We start from the raw sequence: 16,263 nt of genomic DNA on the forward strand, positions 1-16,263 counted from the left end.
GTCCTTAGTGGGGTCAGGAGGGTTGCTGGTTCCTCTCCAGCTATGTTCCTGGCGAGAGGCTGGGTTCACCCTGGACAGGTCGCCAGTCTGTCGCAGACAACCGTGTACACACACGCTCACACCTAGGGATGATTTAGAAAGACCAATTAAACAATTAACCTGACAGTCATGTTTTCGGACTGTGGGAGAAAGCTAGTGTACCCAAAGAGAACCCACGCATGCAGAGAGAAAGACCCCGGGCCGGGAATCGAACCCAGGACCTTCTACCAACAGCTCTACCAACTTTGGTTTGATTGTAAAATTATAAAGGTTTTCATTTTAAAATAAGATCAGATTTAAACTGCAAAGAGCGACAAATATTCCTCAGTTTAGGATAAGCGTCACTAAAGCAAATGACAGGGTTTCCCCCAGCGTATTATCAGCCTGGCAGGACACCAAACTTTACTAAAATAAGCAGTGGTAGTAAATACAGAGCAAGCTAGGTTTATAGGTGACACAATGAAAAGAGCACAATTGGTGTGCTACAGTTGCACCCTGTGGACTACTGGTGGACTGCCCTAACGCCCCCACTACCAGGCTTGACAGGGTTTCTGGTTGGAAATCCTGCAGAAAACCATTTTATTTATCAAACAAGCTGAAATAGTTTGAATAGTTAGCCACGTGTGAATTGTCAGTCAAGTATAAGCGGTTCAATATAATGATCTATTCTATATACAGACTAAGATGTTGAAAAAAAAAATACTTCAAAGATCCAAATTAGTTGCTAGAAATGTGGCATGTCAGGATGTCAGCTACCCCCAATGTCTTAACGTGCAACCACATTTTGGCTGAGACCATCTGATGTCAAGAGGAACCCCAAACAGAAGTAGGAAGTAAAAGAGAGAGGCTGGAATGAGCTTTGGTTAACTCCCACCTCTTAAACCGGCTGCTGTGAACAGGGCTGTTCCAACAAAAAACCCTGAGGCTGACACACTTCATCCCTGCTCTATTTGGATCACCTCACCTTACAGACGCACTTTTTACACAAAATTCAAGAAAATCTTCTCAAGTTCTTGAAAGGAAAATGCCCTTTTTTTTCTGTGATGCTCAAAGACTCATTTTTTAATAAGCAGAAAAATCTAAATGTTAATGAAACAAGCTGCTAAACAAAAACAGCATCCTGTTTCCCCTGTTACATTTAAGGGTGGTTCCACATTTAAAAAAAGTGAGCTTAAAGTCATATTTTGCGAAATATTACACTGTCACAATACTTAAGGCTTCTTAGATTCTTTACTGCTTAAAACTGTTGTAGCCTAATTAAATCACGAATGCATGGAAATTTGCCGATGCTTTCCTCTTTGTTTTAAGTAAAGTAAGCATTTTAAAGTTGATAACTTGCCGCAAGCTTATTTTTAACGTGTTTGCTCCCTCAATATACATAAACTCCAATATATTGGGGTGTGTTTTATCATCTTCACGTAATCTTTATTTTATTTCAAATTCCACATGGGATTATTTAAAAAATAGCTAAATAAAAATACCAAACAATTCCTGCTTGGATTCCTACATATAAGCATTATGAAATTAAATCATTAATTAAGGACATTAACGAACTCTGACACTTAATAATTGTCTGTCTTGAACACCTCATGGAGGTTACATACCCCTCGGACAGCTGAGAGCCTCTCAGGTCAAAAAGCTTCTATCCAAAATGAGTTTCAAAAAACAGACCAACTGGTTCTTCAATGGGACTCCGGTAAACTCCTCTCAATCGCGCCAGAGACTTGTTGCTGAAACTCCCCGTTGCTCCTCGCGACAGAGCACGAGCTTCAGAGATTTTACAGAAAAAGAAAAAAAAAGAAACTAAAGAAAAAAGCCTAAACTTCAATGAAAGCAAAGAGCCCTGAAAGACTCGAGTTTCAGCTGAGTTTCAATGAGACTGAGAGCTGTCTGAGACCCTTCCTCTGTCTCCATGTGTCTAACGGTGTTTCCTCCAGCATCCGCCCAAAGTGAGCGCGAGGACAGCGCGCGGCTGTGCGCGTGTGTTTGTGAGAGCGCGCGGGTCTAAAGATGCTTCCTCTGCGGTTATTATCAGGGTGTTAATAGAGTGAACTTTAATCCCATTTCACCGTCTGAACACACAAAGACTCAACGACAGGAGGACAGATTTATAAACAACGAATACAGTAACACTGCATCGGGTTTCCTTCTGAACTCCGTAAAGAAAAAAAAGAAAAAACATTTAAAAATAAGACTGTTCCTTTTAGTTCTAGTTTCGAGAAGTAGTTTTTCGGTCGTGGGAAAGCTCATTAACATGTTCAGTCTGGCAGAAAGTTTCAACCACTAAAGCAGCTGAGCTAATTTTGTGTACTTTGGTGCTTTTACTACTGATAATGGGACCAGAGCCGGTCCAAGGCGCAAGCAAACTAAGCTAACCAATCCATCATCAGGCTCTATAGGGCAACACGTTTTTATAATTTTTAATTTGAAGTTTTTATTATCATCCCGATGAGACAGAAAGAAGCCCTTTCAAAAGCACACTGACATGTATAGTCATGATTATAAACAAAATAAAGTCCTGATAATATGTTTTTCTATAAAATCTTCCTTCTGACTGGGATTTCACCTGTTTAATTAAAATAATTCTTAGCTTTTACATTTTTATTAGTTTAAATAACAACTTGTACCGTCACCTTCCTAAAATAATGGTCTACGTAATTTTTTGACATAAGTGATTTTAGCAACAAAAAAACCTCACACTTTTGGCAGAAAATGACTTCAGCTGTTATTTTAGGAAGGTGATAATACTAGCTTTTTCTAAAATGTCTAAAGTGGTTGCACTTAAAAAAAAATAGAAGTATAATGGTTTGATGTTTAACCACAGTGCTGTCCCAATCATCATGTGGTCTGTGATTCTGCCCATCTGAGGTGAGTCTTGTGACAAATGTATTGTAGCAGTAACATTTGACAACAGTAACAATCTTTGTCCAAAAGGTTATGCCACCATAGTTACAACCAGAATCCCCAAAATAAACCAAATTAGTTTCCCCAAAATAAATGTGAAACGTTGACACGATATGGACTTGATCCGCTATCATCAGTTAATATTTAGCAAAATCAAGAGCTGCTGTGATTTTTATACTTTTAAATGCATGTTCAAGGACCCTCATATAAAATGTATTGTGCTGTCTTCACAGTTACACTTGCTTAGTCTTTAAAGAATTAAGCACGAATGTTTTGTTTATTTTGTTTTCACCAATCGAGGCAGATCAATATCACATTAGAACTGTTATTTGAAAAATTAGTGACCTGTTGATTATCACTCCAAAACTTCAGATTTAGAACTTAATATGAGATTATTTTATTGCATAAAAGAGTACATTTTGGTTAATGTGGGCTATGCAGATACAACTCATTGATGTGTTGGGTTAAAAACATCTATTTTTTTCTTGTGTTTTGGAATAAACATTTGACAAAGCACGGAGCAGGGACCTTAATGTCAGCAGAGTCTTATGCACAGCACCCATCAGCCTCATAAAAGGAAATACAACCACAGGAAAAAATTAGATCACAAGTAAAAAACAAAAGAAAAAAAAGGATCAGCAGCTATACTAAGCATAAGATAAATTACGTTTTTCTGGGAAAATGTTAACTCTGATTCCCAAACTAAGTGAGAAGAATGTGAACTCTGCATTGCACCAGATTTCATCACTTTGAATTATTATTTTTGGACCACAACGTTGTGGGGACAGACTGTTGCAAATACCACTGAAAGCGAGGAATGTCGCCAACAGGAAGTTGAGAAATTATATGAGTAAAAAAAGAAGTCAACATGAACACAAATGTTGTTTTTGTCACATGTTTTTTCCATCAGCTTGATGTTTTAACATAGAGCCAGTAGGTGACATGAGACCTTAAAGTTCTGCACAAAACCCACAAGATTATAAAGCTGCATTCAAGCAGCAGCTTCTTTTTAAAACCTCTGCTAATAAACATTAAATTATTAGTCTCAATTAATCTTAAAATGTCTGTAAACTATTTGTAATTTTGTCCTCTGTTAAAAGAGCTACGGACATCATCCCAACAAAAGCTGCTCAGTGGGTCCTAAGGACTAAGTTATGAAAAAAAAAAAATCTACTACAGAAGAAGTCTTAAGTGTGATTGAAACTATTTGCACTGAGACGTACTGTACTCTGTAAACTATTGTTTTATTTACAGTAGCCTGACATGATGAAGAGCAAAGGTTCACTGTTTATATGAAGTTCAGAGGGATGAATATTTGTCCTGGAAAAGTCTCAGAAGAACTCCAAAGTTCATTCCAATTCAACAATCAGTCACTGTTAAATAAAACCACAGAGACATGCAAGGAGGACGGGGATTTTTTTTCTTCTGTGCTTTAAAATAAAGCGTCTTGCAAAGCTATTCATATCCATATGACCTTTGTAGATTTTCTCATTTAATAGACCTACACAGAAAAAAAACAATGTAGAAGTGTAAAAAAAAAACAACATACATCATGTTTAGCATATTTTTTATATATAAACTTCTGAACTGTGCCGTGCATTTTATGTGTTTGTGTTTTCATTCTTTCCTGAGTTGTTTGTTTATATCTGCTTACGTCTTGCCATATAGGTTCATTAATTTGTATTAACTGTTATTTTATTCTTGCATTTTGTTCTTTGTGCATTTGAGTTTAGTTCCTTGGTTATTGTTCATGTCCTCCTCTCTGTTTATTTGTTGCCTTCCCTCAGTCTGCCTGTATTGCCTTCTCTCTCAGCTGCACCCTGTTTCCCAGTCAGCCATTTCTTACTAGTCAAGAACCCAAGCTCCCTATAAGCTCCTCACTTTTTGTCATTCACTGCTGGCTTCTTACAAAGCACACAATTTTACAGAATGTGACATGTTTAAGGGATGTGAACACTTTTGCATTCTCTTATACATCTCCACGTATTTCTAACTTCTTAAGCAAGAACAGAAATTCATATTTTCAATGTTAAGAAAGAAGCTCAGGGGAAAACATGAGCATCACTTTTCATTCTGAGCTCTCTAGCAATAATCAGCCTTATTTCACCCAATCGGGTAAAAAATAGCCACAAACTGAAGGACACTGTTTGGGCGAATGTAGGACAGGAACTCTGCTCCACACACACATTCACATTTTCCCAGTTTGTTTATTGGAACTTCCTGCTAATGACCCAGCAGTTATTTTGCTGGAATCTGGCCCGCTACTGTTCCCAGCTTTCCACCCACTCCATGTCTCCATAAGTTCAAAAAATGGGGCTAAAAATAGAGCCACGCTTCCCTCTCTGAGTTCACCACAGTTTGATCGGAGCAACTGGATACAAGCATGACTTGTTGTAAACAACTAGTTGCTGGTAATGCTGATTTGTTTTGAAATGTGTTTGTGAAATGATCAGATGCAACAAGTCAGATTTTGTCCGATTTTGTGCTGAAGGAAATTTTAAAATCTGACTGATCTCTGTATATTTACCATGACAACATGCACTTTACTGTGAAAAACAACTGAGCTGTGATGGAATTCCTGTGAAGTTGCTAGGTGACCATACTTGGAAGATCTTTTACCCATAATTGGATCTGTTTTTTTTCTGGAAAAGAAAAAAAAAAGACACTTATCATCTGATAGTAATATTTTCCACCGACATGAGTCCAGGCGAGGGAAGAGGTCCTGCTATGCAGTGCAAATGGAACCTTGTGGATTGATCCATTCTGCTTGGTCATATCCTGATGTTTTGTGTAGAACTGTGGCCTGACAGACAATCCTCCAGCCTATAGGGATCCTCTTATCACGGGTAGCATCTGTTCAGCGGCGTGCTGCCTTCATTGAAGTTACTGTAAACTTCTCCTCGAGCTGCAATTAACGCCAAAGGTCACAGACCCACAGCAGAGGAGAGGCCAGAGGATCAGAAGCCGATAAGCTACCGCCTCAAGATGAAAGTTGAACTCTCTCATTTAGTCATTGAGGCACACTGCAATCCACCACCACCAACGTGTGTTGCTGTGTGTTTTCAAATGTGGTATTTGGTGTGATGTGAGCTGTTCTTGCGGTAATGATTTTTTTTTTATGTTTGCTTTGCATGTACATTTGCTGACAGCTCTTCCACTTCCTCTGTTCTTTTTCATTTCCCTCTTTCATCCGATCGTAAAGTCGACGAGAGATACGAGAGATCAGCTTTAGATTTTGAGAAGAGTTCATTCTCTTGAAGCGCAGATTTTGAACTTCCGCTGCCGCGTTGCTGGAGTCAGTGTAGCGGTTTGGCTTGTAAACATCTGGGAGAAACCACAAAGTGCAGCTAATGTGATGAAACTGCTCATACAGCTTGTTCTCTTCCTTCTTCTTCACAGAATGAAGGGAACCCGGCCAGGAAATATGTCACGTAAACTACAACATTAAAAAAAAAAATCATAAAGATACAATTTTTGACTGAACTTAAGTTTAAGAGTGAAAAGAGAGTGCACTGTGTATCATAATTAATAGGACCACTCTTTAACTTCCTTTCACTGCTCTGTTTGAAACTTTCCGCAAACTCAGATGTGTGAGAAGTTTGAGGGCTGTGGGAAAATTTGTTTGCCTACCAGTTAAAAGACAAGAACAACTTTTCCCACAGCGCTGCTTCTGTTTCAAAGTGATGACATAACATTTACTGCAAATAAAAAAGCAGTCATCTTGCTGACAGAAACTCCCACCGTGAGAGCTTCAAGTCAGTTAAAGAAAAGAAGAGGACATCCTCACTGACAAAACACTGTTTCTTGGATCAGCAGATGTAGAGTTTTCATTTTTAGGACGGTAAAAAAAAAAAAGTGGATTTTCTTTAGATTGCACCCCTGAAACTCTTGAAGCGAGGGCACCCTCGTCTCTTTTTCCTCTTTTCGATGTTCTAGTTGACATCAATATTAATGCTGGCAGTATGCTTGCCTGTGAAGTCTTTGGGAGGCAAAATACTGATGTCAGCACGTTTCCTTGGAGGTAATCATGATTCATGGAAGAAAAAGGGTTTTAGTGCACCACTCCCTTTTAAAGAAATGATTCTGCTTTTCTCAGTTTTCTGAGAATGATATCGCGCATCAATAACAGAAGGCCAAAAATGAAATGCAAATTAGGTTTTCATGCTGAACTTAAATTTCATGACGTTGTATCGAGCTGGTAAATATTTAAAGTTCATCTGCCAAGATGAAAGCAAGATTTCTGTCACTTTCAAAACTGTTTTTCATTCAGGTTTCGGTGGCCTTTTTGATTTGAAGACTTTTAATAATAAAATGTTGCCAAAAACTTCGAACAAGCCTTTGCAAAATGATGAATTACATTATAGAAACAATTAGTTGTCTTGGATTTGAAGTTTAAGTGATTTGTGTGGAAAGTTTTACACTTCAAGCCACATTCACACAACGCCGAGCACATCGGGGGGAAGTTACAGTCCTGACACACAAAGTACCCTTTCAGGTTCATTCTGAGCTTTTAGGTGTTTAAGTGTTTTTCTCATTTCATCTCTGGTCAGTAAATCTGATGTGGTGCTTTATGCTCTTTTTACAGCTTGATAAATCACTCTTAGGAACTCATGAAGGTGCAGTGTTGTTGTACAACAGCACCAACGTGCTCCAGCTCATAAGCAAAAGCAACAACACCTTTGAAAACTGCTCCACACTGAGTAAAGACAGAATGCCAAACCCCAACCCAGTGGAAAAGTTGAAGTAAACACTTTTTGCGACTCACCATACCTGAAGCCTGTAATTGTTTCAGCTGACCCAGGTCTCAACATGGTCGGGAGTTTATCTGTGCTATCTGTGGTATGTTAATATACCCCCCGTCCCAAATCTGCGTTTACATCAATTGATTACAGACCAGGACCAGATACAATGTGCTTTGATGTGAGACTGAACACGGGTGTGGGACTGTCTGTTTGCCCAAAGTAGAGAATGGCACACGAGGAGGGAGGAGCCGCTGACATTAGTCAAAGGAAAGGAAATGAGTGTTTATACCCCCAACTACTGACTAAATCCAGATTTCCCCCTGTAATAGTACCGACTGGCCAAAGGAAAACAAATTACACAAACATAATGAAGGACACTCATGTAGCAAGAAGTATCTCGTTTAAGGGAACACAAATAGTGTAAGCTATTACAGTTAATCAAAATTATTCGTTTTCCTTTTTTTTTCAGATTGGAAACAAATACAGACATACACCCCCACTGATATTTGGTGAAGTGACTGCGCCACGACAGACTGCTTTTCTGTGTCCATTGTTACTCAAAGTGTCTGTAACACTTTATTTGACGGGGTGTCCATAAGACTGACATGACACTGTCATAAAAATGATACATTCATCATGAACATGAAGGAGTCTTCATGAATGTCTATGACCGTTGTTATGAAGTGTCATTCAGTAAGTAATGACACGTTTAATGCAAAGTTGCTCTAAAAGTTGTATGGAAGGTCCATTGAAAGAACCAACTTTGCATTAAATTGTCATAATTTACAAAATCATGCAAAGTTGGCACTTTTAATAAACTTTTAATGCAACTTTTAGAGCAACGGTCATAGACATTCATGAAGACTCCTTCATGCTCATGACAGATGTCATGTCATTTTTATGACAGTGTCATGTCAGTTGTATCCGCACCCCGTCAAATAAAGTGTTACCAAAGTTTCTTCGTTGGATATTTCCCCTCTCAGTTCCTTTGAATTAGGTGGTTTTCAGGTATGAACATCTCTATCAAGCATAATCTCATTGTCACTGGAGCTCTTTGTCCTTTTCATAACCAGTTCTGATGCATGTTAAGGATCAGTGTCCTGTTTGAGACCAAACTGTGTCCAAATTTCAACTTTCTGGTCGTAGACTAGAGGTAGACCCCATTGTTCAGGTGTTGTGACCTGCAGCATTTATCCTGTTTAATGACTCTGTAATCTTGAAACTTGAAATTTTATACGACATCCTACTGCGTCAATTCTCTTCATTAATGGATTGTTGCTGAAGACCCACAGATTTGTTTGTGGGATGTTCTGATTTTAAAGCCGTGAACAAAAACTCAAAAAATCTCCCAAGAAATATCTGTCTGAGACTTTGATTCTGTTTCCTTTTCTTACATGCTCCTGACTTGTAAATCCTTGTAAATCCTTTCGTCCTGTTCAGTCTTTCCTCTTGTTAGACGAAGGCTTGATTCTTAATGCGAACCACACGTTGTTAGTCATTTGTACCGATGATGGAACTAGAGGCGGTGCACTCCAGCAGTGACTCACGTAGCATTTCGATGGCTATTTTCTTTTGGAAGCAAAAAGGAGAAGAGCTATACCGGTTGTTCTTTTTCGGCCGACAAAAAAGTCCTACATGCTCAGCCGCATGACACAAGCTAAAGTTAAAGTGAAAGAAAATTTGTCCTATTTGGCCAATATTTTCAGTATTTGCTCTGTAGAAAGAAGCATGACTGACGTGCAATGGCAGACGGAAAGCAGTCAAATATTTTGACATGAGCGTACAGACAGAGGACTGTGTGAAGATACTGGCTTCTGACCATAAATGGAGAGGTTCCTGTGACTGAGGCCACTGACATCACACACACGTTCACAGATTAATGTGGGTCAGTCACATAAACTATAAGACACAGAGGACTGTAAATATTTTAGAACTGATGTATGTGAAGTGACACAGACACACACACACACACACACACACGCACACGCACGCACACACACACACCCACGCACACACACACACAGACCCCCTGGCAGGCACAGAGGAGGATGGGGGTGTGTGAACAGCTTGTGACGTCTCCAGGCCATGATAACGTCTGCTAATTGGTTCCATCAGGCCTCTCAGAGTGTGTGAGCGTGTGTGTGTGTGTTTGTGTTAGCTCATGGTGCAGTCACAACCACACAATTGTTCCTAGCTCTTTTTCGGCCTATTCAGATTTGATCAGTTTATTAGAAGCATGTTCGAGCTACATCCCCTTTGACCGGGTGGATACATGTGGCCGTGCCTCTGGTCTCCAGCAGACCCGACGCCGATTCATTAAAGAGCCAGGTTGAGGCGCTCTTTATAATTTAGAGGAAAAACTGTGATTGAAAGTGAAAATCGGCCTGTGAGACAGAGAAGAAACTCCACAGATGGAGTTAGTCAAATCTTGAGTCAAAACCAAAATTGGTAAAAGCCCCACTAAAATCAAGCTGTCTTACACACAGGGGAATTTGAAAAAGTTTCTAATCCACTTCTCCGCGATGGAAACCGGGCCACATTCCTGGGATGGGCCAAGAGCAGCCGGTTTGTCACTGTGACTGATGACAAGCATCCTGATAATGAACACCAAAAAAGATTTTCGGCAGAAAAGAGAAAGGGTGGATGGAGCAGCTCAGGACGAAACAGCAGGTGACTAAACCCTCCAGAATCACAGTGGGAAATCTCCAGTCACTCTGCAGAGGAATCAGGAACTCAAACACACCTTGTAGAGGTTTCAGAAAACTCTGTAGCTCTCACTTCGTTCCTTATCTTATGCATAGCAAATTATAACCTACAGTGACTGTGAAACAGATGTGTTTGAACCAGTCTCTCTTTTGAATTTGTCAGACTGTTGGGTAATAGTTGCACTAACTTTTAGAGTGTGCCTGCCCAGGGAGTAATGGCGTCTCAAGAAACAGAAGCACATCTTCAATCAGTGAATAAACAGGTTGAGTTTTAATGGCATTTCATATCTAAAACCCTTGACATGTATTTAAATTTCTTTTCATTTGTCTGCAGATTACAGAAATTGACTAAAAAGATTATTAGATGTCCAGTAAATTTTTGCACATTTTCCACTGACAATAAGCTTAAAGATATTTTGTTTTCTGGATTCTTTCACAACTTTAGTCGAGGTTTGGACAATTTTTTTACTCAAGTCGATTGGTATCCACTCACCGGTTACTTATTTGCTGAGCCTGTTTATGTATAATTAATTGAAATAGCAAATCAGTTGATTACATGGCAGCAACTCAAAGCACTTCGATGTCAATAAGGGGAAGACGGCTTGCTGAAGTTCAAAGCATCAGAATAAAGAAGAAAGGAAATTGAAGAGTCATTAAACATGGCATGGCTGTTGGTGCCGCCCCGTTTGGTGTGAGTATTTCCATGATGACCTGTGGGGAATTTGATACAAATGTTTGCTGAAATTAGAGGAAAATGGCCTGACTGCTTGGAAATCAAGGTAAAGCTAAGTGAAGCTACTTTACCTTGTTACTTCAGTTAAGAAGGTAAAGGGTGCCTTAACTGAAGTAAGGCCCATAGTTTGGAAGTATTTTTTGAAGTCATATTTAATTTGTACAACATTTTTATAACAACCGAAGTTAACATTGTTACTTTATTATGCTGTAAAATGGCACTATGTTCCTGGAAAACTCATGATGCTGCCCCTTTAAAGGAAACATTAGGTTGGGTGTGAATAAATGTTAATCACCTGTGGAGTACAAAATGTTCTCTGTTGTTTCTACGCAAGACTGTGCTTTGTTTAGGCCATCTATGCAAAGTGGCTCTAATTAGTGATGCATACATTGCTTGAGTGAAAGAAAATATACTGAGATTTTATGATTAAGATTGCTTGTAAACTCTCAAATAACGTTGGTTTTGTTCAAATTATGATTTATGGAAATAGTTCCCTCAGCAGAGCCTTGTGTATGTCAGTACAAACTGAGATAACAGGGACTTGACTGTTTGTGGACCGAATGTTACAGGCTGCACAGAAACAAGACAAAAATGACCAAAAGTAGACAGAAGTGCAGCAGACGTGAGGAGGACATTGAGCAGAGAAGCACTGGTGAGAGTAAAACAAGCAAACTGCGATGGCTTTGCTTCGCGCTGAGAGCTGAATAGCTGAGAATCCCGAAGACAGAAAGCAGAACTGAACTCTGATCTCAGAGCGACGCAGGAGTCCCAACTGTGAAACTCAACATAAATAAACCGAGTTCAGTAAACTGGGTCAGAGTTCACAGCGACGGGCTGCCTCGTCTTTGATTCAAAAGTAATTAATTACAAGTCAATAAGAGCTGGATAACTGTGTTTGTCTGCCTGCATGAGGCCATATGTTGAATTATTAATGAGCTGCAGGCCTGCAGCGTTTGTACTGCATATGAGTGCATGAGAAGGGAGAGTGTGCACGTTGTCCCACAGGCAACACAAGCTGTTTCTGAAGAAGATGCCACACACACACACACACACACACACACACTCTGCTGACTGAAGACTTATACTTCTCGGCCGTTTTTATTTGTGTGGTGGAGTCAAATGTCTCCTGAGCTAAAGAGAGAACGCTCAAATACCTTCATCTCCAACTTGGCTCATGAGCAGAAACACAAGTGCACAGTCAGAACAGACACATGCACACACACAAAATAAAGAAGATCATTGTTAGATGCAAATATTAACATAATTTACAAGCACGTACTGACAGAAACTTCTACCTCAATCTGGAAGGTACCTGAACTTTGTTTTGGTCACATCTGTCAATCTTCTATTAACTGTTCACATTTCCATAGTTTTTGTTATTTGCTGGGCATTTTAACATACACTTAAACATTTAACATTTTTTTTCACAATTGCATTTTCAGAACATTGACCAAAAATAACCTTGAGTGACCTCCCGATGTATGTAAATCAATGGGACGATGGCGGCAATGGTTGTAAGAGTTCGTCCCGCAATCTGTGGGCTGCTGGTTTGATTCCCGCTCCGTGTTGTGTCCTTTGGCACAGTGGCAGCGGTGCTTGACAACTTCATCTCTGTCAATGTGATGCAGGTCAGATGTGGCTACAGTCCAATGGCTTGCCATCATCAGTGGGTGAATGACTGAATGTGTAATAAACTCTGAGGTCCTCTGGACTTGATAAAGGGCTAAACACATATCATTGTTCTTCATATGTATTTGAAAATGTTTTTCTAAACTTTATTCTTTAAGCTGAAGAGAGATCAAAATTACGATGAAATAATTATCTAGTGACCTGGGTTGTCAGGTGTAGGGTTGCAAATATGTAAGTGAATAATAATAATACACGTTCACACTTTCAAGTTAAACATGTTAATAGACATTTAAATTGAACCAATCACGAGTTGTAGGAGCTTTCAGAAATTTGTGAAGTCGGATCATTCATAGAAGACGTTTTCAAATGCTTTAGATATTCGAGCAAAATATATTTTGAGAAAATTTCTTGTCAGGGTTGAAGACGAAAGAACAGAGTTTGTCAGGAACAAGAGGTTCTGGCGAGATCTCAAAGGTTCAGGAAGGACATCTTAAAGGGAATCGGAGGAAAATGTTTGTGTTGGTGAACATTCACACTACAGTGACGACTTTTAAGCCTCATGAAATATTTTAGTGGACCCTCGTATTAATCCTGAGACAATTAAAACTTTTAGACTTGGCTCTACTACATTTGGAGATGATGCTTTAGAAAGAAAATCTAATGTACATGTAATACCCAAACAAATTGGAGAAGTTTAAAGTAATCCATGCAAAACTGCCAGCCTTTAATGCAAAACAAAGCAGTGTCTTAAGTCTGAAATGTGAAAACAATTAGCAGTCTTGTCTTAAAAGTTTCTCCAGTGATTTCTTCTCTGATCTACTTACAAACTAAGGATGCTTGTCAGTCTGATGAGTTACTGAATGTTGAGTCAGGAGTCTGCTTTGTTTCCATGAATGAGTTCAATTAGGTTTATTTATTTATTTTTTTTGTTAGGACGAGCAGAGAGTAATATCTCAGCCATCAGACCTTCAAACACCTCAACTAGTCTGCTGGTTTTCCAAACTAATTTTAGTTCCTCACAGATCGGCTGGTATCTCCACTTTATCAAAGACGACGCAGAGATATGCCCTCACCAGCCTCTTCCTTTGCCAGAGTCCTTGGCAATGATGTCACATCCTGCTTAGAACAACAGCCATTGTGCTCGCCAGGAAGCGGACCTCCGGCACACAGCTTGTTCTTCCCGCTGAGGGTCATTTGGTTCAGCCTGACTCTGATGCTGCTGCGCGACAGGAAAAGTCAGGGTGAAATCAAATCGACATGTAGACATGTTTCCGAATTCATTCCCCAGCTACGGGTGTGGTAGCTACGGCAGGTTTGTTGTGAAGTCCGAGCCACAACTTCAGCTCTGAAACTGATTGAATGCTTTAAAGGACTTTGGTGTGATGAGATTGTCAGTGTTATTAAAAGTACCTTGAAATCCTGCATTCAACAAGGAGGTCAACATTTTACTCCTTTCCCTTTGCACGAGAAATAAGATGACTGTTCCATGTTTACGTTATTTGTGGATAATGGCTGACTGTGGTTGGCAAAGCATTAGAGATTACTTTTCAACATATTCAGGATAAAAATAGTGTCTGGTTGAGATGTCTTAGCCTCCTTTATGCTGTCAGACAGGTCCTGCTTAAGTTGTTTCTTCATTTTCCATGTCAGGCAGTAGCAAGACTGAGGTGTGTCTAAGGAAACCGAATCAAAACTTGTCTTAATTAATTCATAACAAGGAAGCAGTTCATTGTTCAAATAGGAAAAGGCTGGTCCTTTTTGCTCTAATAAAATTTTTGCTCAAGCTGATACTAAAATCAGAGTGACCATCTGAAATATACTTGACAAAAAAAATAGTAAATCTTTATGGCAGGGTGCTTTTTCACCCCGCCATAAAAATACTTTTCTTAGATCAGAAAAGGATCTAAGAATTTGGAGGTTTCATCTTATCTTGCCGTCAGCCCCCACTGTCAGGTGTAGATTACAAGGGTGCGGAAGTTCAAGTGCTATCTGCAGATATCACTTAAGAATGACTAAAATGTAATCTGAAGATGGACAGAATCAGCGCTGCTGAATTTCGCTGGCATCCACTGTGACCTCTGACTCTGACCTGCCAAGTCTTTAATTTGGTTTCAGACTGAATCAAGCTGGCTGCAGGTTAACATGAGCAGTGAGCTGATGTTGTTGTGTTTAGTGGCAGCAGCTATTTTCTGTCTGAAACCTCTTTAGTGCACAAAAGATTGACCACTTCAGAAAAGAAAAATCCAGGAAAACAGCGTGTTGGATCCCGTACTCATCCTCGGTTGAAATCGTATCATTGGATCCTCTCAAATAACTACAGGAAAAAAGAGTTTTGTGTAGATTTTAGATTTCTTATCGGAGCGCAGTTTTAGTATTACCATATTACACTTTCTACAGACACCCAGCACATGCTGCTAAATGGTTTCAATTAGAGTAATTTTTTTCTTCTTTGTCGTTAATGTTTGTTGATTCCCACTGCTGATGTGAACACTTTTAGCTCTTCAGCTGTGTCAGCATCCCAAATGAACAAAAGACTCCTCTCTGTGTGTTAACCTGCAGCTTCATTAAGCTAACGGGAGTCAATTAATTATGTTAACAAGCTGCAGTTAAAATCTCTCCTGGAGGGAACCAGGCTGTCCGTTAACCAGCAGACGACTGAGGGACTGTTGGCTCAAGCAGTCGTTACAGCCGGTTTCTCCGTGAGTGGAGGAGGGCTGCTTTCGTTGAGAATTTTATCTCTCCCTGGCCCTGACCTGCTTATCTCTGACAACTAGACTCACACACATGAAACAGACACACACACACACACACACACGCCCTCATAGTCAGATGAGTTCCTGTCTGGCGGTAGGGAAGGTCTTGCTTATGCGCGTGTTGCATCGGGCTGCTGTGACCCCCTGTGGACGTGTGAGTGGGATGGGGCGGAAGGAAGCCAGTTCACACTAGCATCATCCCGAGTCCGGAGACAGTCTGATTCAGTCAGGCCATTCAGATTAGAGTTGAAAAGCCAAGAGGAAAAGAAAAACTGTGAAAAATGTTATGCCTATTAGCAAAGTCTGTTCAAATAAAACAAAATACAGGTGTGATCACTGTAAGACAGCCTGTATTTATTTGTCTAAACTGCATGTCAAATGGTTTGATAACAAGAACTCCCATTTCCCACTCATGGAGACGACTTGACACTCAAACACACACTCCCTTTTCCCTTTTGGCTCTCAGTAAATTCAGATATTTTTCATCCATGAGCCCTAATAGGACACTTCCTGTTTCTGTCTCTGAACAGTGTTTAGGGTTTAAAATATAAAATGCAGGTAGTTTCACACAGATTCTTTGACATTAACTTCTTCCTGAGCACCCTGTCTACTTTTAAGACTACACTTTTCTTTGAAATGAAGCTTACAGTTAGATTGACTTCATTTATCCTGAGCTAGCATTGTCGTTAGGTTGCTACAAGATTAACTCAGCTCCTACATCTAATCTATTGAACGCTGAATAGTTGACAGTAAATGTC

The 16,263-nt window shown here is 39.7% G+C and overlaps 1 protein-coding gene across 1 annotated transcript in view; it reads right to left on the reverse strand.

The window, feature by feature from the left end:
* itga4 (integrin alpha 4) overlaps positions 1-1,968 on the reverse strand; it is a 30,363-nt gene extending 28,395 nt beyond the window's left edge. Inside the window, exon 1 of the mRNA XM_044131412.1 lies at positions 1,644-1,968. The gene's annotated coding sequence lies outside the window, so the exon portion shown is untranslated. The remainder of the gene's footprint in view (positions 1-1,643) is intronic.
* Positions 1,969-16,263: the final 14,295 nt, after the last annotated feature.

This window comes from Gambusia affinis, linkage group LG11 (assembly GCF_019740435.1).
Source record: "Gambusia affinis linkage group LG11, SWU_Gaff_1.0, whole genome shotgun sequence".
NCBI lineage: Eukaryota > Metazoa > Chordata > Actinopteri > Cyprinodontiformes > Poeciliidae > Gambusia > Gambusia affinis.